Source organism: Rutidosis leptorrhynchoides, chromosome 3, assembly GCF_046630445.1.
Source record: "Rutidosis leptorrhynchoides isolate AG116_Rl617_1_P2 chromosome 3, CSIRO_AGI_Rlap_v1, whole genome shotgun sequence".
NCBI lineage: Eukaryota > Viridiplantae > Streptophyta > Magnoliopsida > Asterales > Asteraceae > Rutidosis > Rutidosis leptorrhynchoides.
Window position 1 is genome coordinate 321,163,771 of NC_092335.1, and position 6,000 is coordinate 321,169,770.

Here is a 6,000-nt window from a genome sequence, read left to right on the forward strand (position 1 = left end):
GGGGTAGAGTATAAGACTTGGTGTTCCCAAGCATCTCCTTAATGATAGGTGGAAGGATATTAGGCTCATTATGCGGCTTAAATAGTTCGAGGCTAGCGGTTGAGACTAGTGAGTTGTAGGCATTGAACCATGAAGTTCGTTTGGTTCGTTTGATTTTGAGGCATCGGTTAAAGTGTAGCATCAAGTGTGGATCTCGAATGGGTTAAGTTTTGAAGTCTCGGTGGTATTGGTGGGGGTTGCATAACACGAAAACAGGTGCCTTCCTTATACCTGCTAGTGTAATGTTGACTCCGATGGTGATTACTTTATACATGGGTGCCAATGAGAAACTCGAATGTACGATGATGTTTGGTGATGGCATTTAGCGGATGCCAAAGGTTTGACTTAGTTGAGAAGTCAAGGTTCGGATACCTCATGAGTTGTTCGTGAAAGGATGAAGAAGATGACCAACATTGAGACCGGCCATTTGTAAATCGGAAGGTTAAAATTTCGCGAGACGCGATGATCTTGGAGGTGAATGTATGGAATTAAAGATCCTAAGTGGGGGAGTTAGCTACCGGGGATTGCGGTATAGCCCCTACATAGTGAACGTGATCGTACGGGTTGGTAAAAGTCGACCCAACAGAAAATGATTAAGGAACGTAAAGTGTTGATTCGATTGATTGAATTTCGACTTGTGAATGTCCTGCGTGAAGATAATGGCAACGTGTTCGTTGAAAAGTTAAAGTTTGCTTGTTGAACGAGCGGATGTTGCTCAAATTGAGAAATAAAGACTTTGAAAGACTTCGGAAAAATCCCGAGTTGGACCATGAAGCGATTGTTGAAGGCAATGCCGCCATATTAGTTGGAAATGCGAAGTTTTTGAATGTTGGGAATGAAAGATTTTTGTTGTATGTCGGAATGATTTCCGAGAATTTCTTACATGAGAGGCGGGATGGCGAGGATTGTCGGTGAACTATTCTACTTTTAAACGGTTGTGAGTTGTATTGTACGAGCTTGAATGTTCGGCGTAAGAACGAGCGGACGCGGAAGATTTCTTCCGGGAGTTTGATACTCAAAATTTTCGAGAAAGATCGAGTGAGAAAGTCGTTGGAAGGATTGTGCAAATCCTATTTGGTGTGTTCGCGTCGGGAATTGGTGAAGAATGTCGGAAAAGAAATGCTTAACTTCCCGTATTAGCAAAGATCACGAGGACGTGATCCATTTTAAGTGGGGGAGAGTTGTAAGACCCGAATATTCATACGAGAATATACTTAATATATGTACGAATATATGTATAAAGAATAAGGTGTACACGATGTAAAGCGAATATATATAATATGTATACATTGTATATAAATGGTTATGGCGTACATAGGAGATTGAACGAGAAGTTATAAAAGTTTGAGTGACACGCATATATATATATATATATATATATATATATATATATATATATATATATATATATATATATATATATATATATATTTATATATATATATATATACAAGTAAATATATATAAGTCGAACGTGTTTTATATATATTATATATGTAAGTTATATAATATATATATATATATATATATATATATATATATATATATATATATATATATATATATATATATATATATATATATATAGTGCGTATACGTTTATCGTGCTTGATAGTGTTCGAGTCGTGTATAATGTATAGGAACCACCTCTAGAGTATATACGTATGGTTTATATGTATGTAGATTTGTGTATGTAAGTGTACGTAAGCGAGAGTGAACGTTTATCGAACTAAATCACGAATTCCTCCAAACCATTTTATATATATATATATATATATATATATATATATATATATATATATATATATATATATATATATATATATATATATATATATATATATATATATAGTGTATAGTGCATATACGTTTATCGTGCTTGAGAGTGTTCGAGTTGTGTATAATGTATAGGAACCACCTCCAGAGTATATACGTATGGTTTATATGTATGTAGATTTGTGTATGTAAGTGTACGTAAGCGAGAGTGAACGTTTATCGAACTAAATCACGAATTCCTCCAAACCATTGTTGGATCGTGGCGCGGAGCACCAAACTCGCTGTGTGAGTTTGGTCTAGATTGCAGGTCAGGAAGCTCGTATCTGATAGTCGAAATGTGTGTACAATACCGCAGCACGATCAAGGCAAGTCGGGCGCGAGATTTCAGGTTCTCACTCATTTTTTAGCTCATTCTAATGAGTTTAAGTGGGGGTAATAAGGTCATGTCGCATATGAATGTCCCAAGACCATTATAATCAGTTTTAGGGTTTGTGTGTGGCTCATTTTCTTCACCAAAAACAAACCCTTATCATCTCAAACCCTAGAGTGATGTTTGTGACGACCCAGAAATTTCTGACCAAATTTAAACTTAATCTTTATATGATTTCGACACGATAAGCAAAGTCTGTAAAGTTGAATCTCAAAATTTTTGAATTACTTACTCTTTGACTGTGCTCGAAGATTCACGAACATTTATGTGTATATGGATATGTATATATATAATATAAAGCTATATTAATTAAAAACATTAACAACGTATTAAATCTATAATACTTTACATGAACGTATTTGTTTCAATATATTTATCGATGAAATTAAAATATAATATTGAATGATTGAATTATCATATACGTTGTGATATGATTACGAGTCTCTGTTAAGAGGTCCACGTTGATTTGAGAAATCTTTCCTTTTTAACCGTATACGGAATAATTGGTAAAGTAATCTACAAGTGGAAATGCGGAGTGTAAATGATTGAGATAATGGATGTCGAAAAGATAGGCAAGTTAATGTGTTACATTAAAATAATTTCATACAATTATTTATTCGTTGGACTATAACCTCCAATTCATGAGCAGGAGCTAGAGCTAGAGCTTATTTTTGAAGCTGGTAGCTGGAGCTTATTATTTTTTATAAATATTTGGTAAACTAGCTGGAGCTTATTTTTCAGTTCATAAGCTCTATTTTTTCATAAGCTACTACAAGTAGCTTATTTTTTCAGAGCTTATGATTTTCATAAGTTCTACTTTTTTTGTCTACCAAACGAAGCTTATGACTTGGAGCTTATTAAAATCACAAGCTCAAGCTCCCATAAGCTTCCATAAGCTCCAATAAGCTACGCGCCAAACACACCCTAGATTGATATTTAGTTATGTTAATTAGAACATTTCAGAAGTTAAAATAAACGTTGGCGCATAAATGAATTATATCAAATTAAGTTCTAGAGTATAAACGTTAGGTGATATAATAATATCTACTCTTATTTAAACGATTTTAAATTATATATATTAAACTTAGAAATATAATTAGTTTTTGAAAAACTAAATATTATATTAGTTAATAAATATTTCTAAAATATATAAATTTATATTTCTAAATGAAAATATATTTATATTTTACAAAGTGATAAAATATAATATTAACTTAGTCATAAAACGTTTTGATTTAAAATAATATTATTAAATATACTTTGATAAATAACGAGTCGGTGATTTAAAGAAGCAAATGACCAAAACACTCGAACGTTAAAGTTACATTTCAAGTGATATAGTTTATTGATAATTTAAGTCTATATTTTGACAAAAGAACGAGTCACAAAATGTAAATTGCAAATTATTAAAGCGTACAAGGTAACGTTCAAAAAATCAGAACCGAGACATTAGTCGAGCGATAACGTATAAGTCATCGGAACTAAAATTACCAGTCAACTATCCACGTAAATATAATATAATATATAATTAATTATATAAATTAAATATATTATATATAAAATATAATAAAAACCGTCGGCAGCCCACGTGAAAAAAGAAAATGAGCTGGATACATGAGCCATGCGATCGCATGGAATATTGCCTTCAGACCCATGCTATCGTATGGGGACTGAATTCAGGAAATGTCTATAAAGCTCGTTCATTTATCTGCCGAACCATTTATCTTTCTCTCAATCTCTCTATTCTCTCTATATATATACATATTAATATTAATATTAATATTAATATTATTATTATTATTATTATTAAGATTAATATTATTATTATTAATCGTATTATCATTATTAGTAGTATTATTATTATTAGTATTATACATAAAATACTACGACTGATGTGTGCGAGGTGTACTAGGAAATAGTATTATTTTTACAACGTAATTTAAATATGATACAATTTTACACAAGATATTTATTTATTTATAGAATGGATATACCTAAACCTTGCTACAACACTTATAGGTAGTGTACCTAATCGTACAATAGTGTAGTTTTTAGTAAGTCTGGTTCGTTCCACAGGGATCTCTTAAACAAGCTTAACGCTATATATTTAAAAACTATATTTGTAAAAATACAAAAATATATATAAGTAATATTATTATTATAAAGGGGGGTTTTTTCCGTTTAATGACCGGTTTGTCGATTTTAAAACTTTAGTCGCAGTTAAAACCTAATGTAAAAATAAATACAACATAATTTAAAACGTAAAGTAAATAACGATAATGAAATTGCGACAAATAAAAGTGCGATAATTAAAAATTATGATAATTAAAAGTGCAATTAAATACAATGACAATAAATAAAAGTGTACTAATTAGAAGTGCAATTAAATATGAAAATAAAGGAATTATGCTTATTTAAACTTCCGTAATCATGATGTTTGACGTTTTGTTTTTAGTTTATTCCCATGGGTTAATTGTCCTTTATCCTGGATTATTCGATATGTCCATACGGATTTGTCCATAATAGTCCATCAGTCATAAATATAAAGTGCGAAAGTCTTCGTTAAATTATTCTTATTCCCGAAGCCAAATATTCCAACTAATTGGGGATTCGAATTGTAACAAGGTCTTAATACTTTGTTTAATGAATACACCAGGTTATCGACTGCGTGTAAACCAAGGTTTTACTACTTTGTTAACAATTACACCAATTACCCTTGAATGTAATCCACCCCTGTTTCAACAAGTCTATTAACTATTAATCCAGTTCCGTGTCCGGTAAAATGAACAATTATTGGTATTTATAGATATTCTGCCCACCGTACCCAGTCAAGCGCATGTGGTTATATATAAATACGTCAAATTATAAGTCTATATATTAAATTAACGAGGTATCGTTTAGTTAATATAAAAACCCATTAATAACCCATAGTCTAATTTCCACAAGTGTGGTTCTTTTGTCCAAACCCCAATTATGGTACAAAGCCCAATTACCCAATTTTAATATTTAGTCTAACATCATGATTACTTCGGCATTAAATAAGCATAATAATAACTTAGCTACGAGACATTACATTAAAAATAACATTAACCATAACTTACAGTGATTAAAAATAGCGTAGCGTTACACGGACAGAATTTCGACTTACACCCTTACAACATTCGCTAACATACCCTTATTATTAGAATTTAAAATTAAAATTAAAATTATAATATAAATATAAATATATTTACGTATAGATAGAGAGATGGATATATTATATGATGAACCAAAGCTGCGAATTTATAGGCATGTGGGCTGGATTTCAGGCCATGCGATCGCATGGCTTTTGTGCCTCCGGGCCATGCGATCGCATGGTGGTAGGTAACAGCTCACAATTCTTTGTTTTCTTGTTTATCGACGTTTTATATATAATATAATATATATATTAATTTTAAGAATTAATTATATATTATATTATATTCATGTGCATAGTTGACTCATAATTTTTAGTCCGTTGCGTCGAGCGTTGAGAGTTGACTTTAGTCCCGGTTCCGTATTTTTGAACGTCCTTGCGTACAATTTAATATCTTGTATTTTGCATTTCGCTTCTTATACTCTTGTAATTTTGAGACGTTTCTTATCAGTAATTGGAACCACTTTGATTGTATTTTGTACTTTTAAGCTTTTTGGTCGTTTGCGTCTTCAATTCGTCGAATCTGTCTTTTGTCTTCACCTTTTATTATTTAAACGAATATCACTTGTAAATAGAAAAA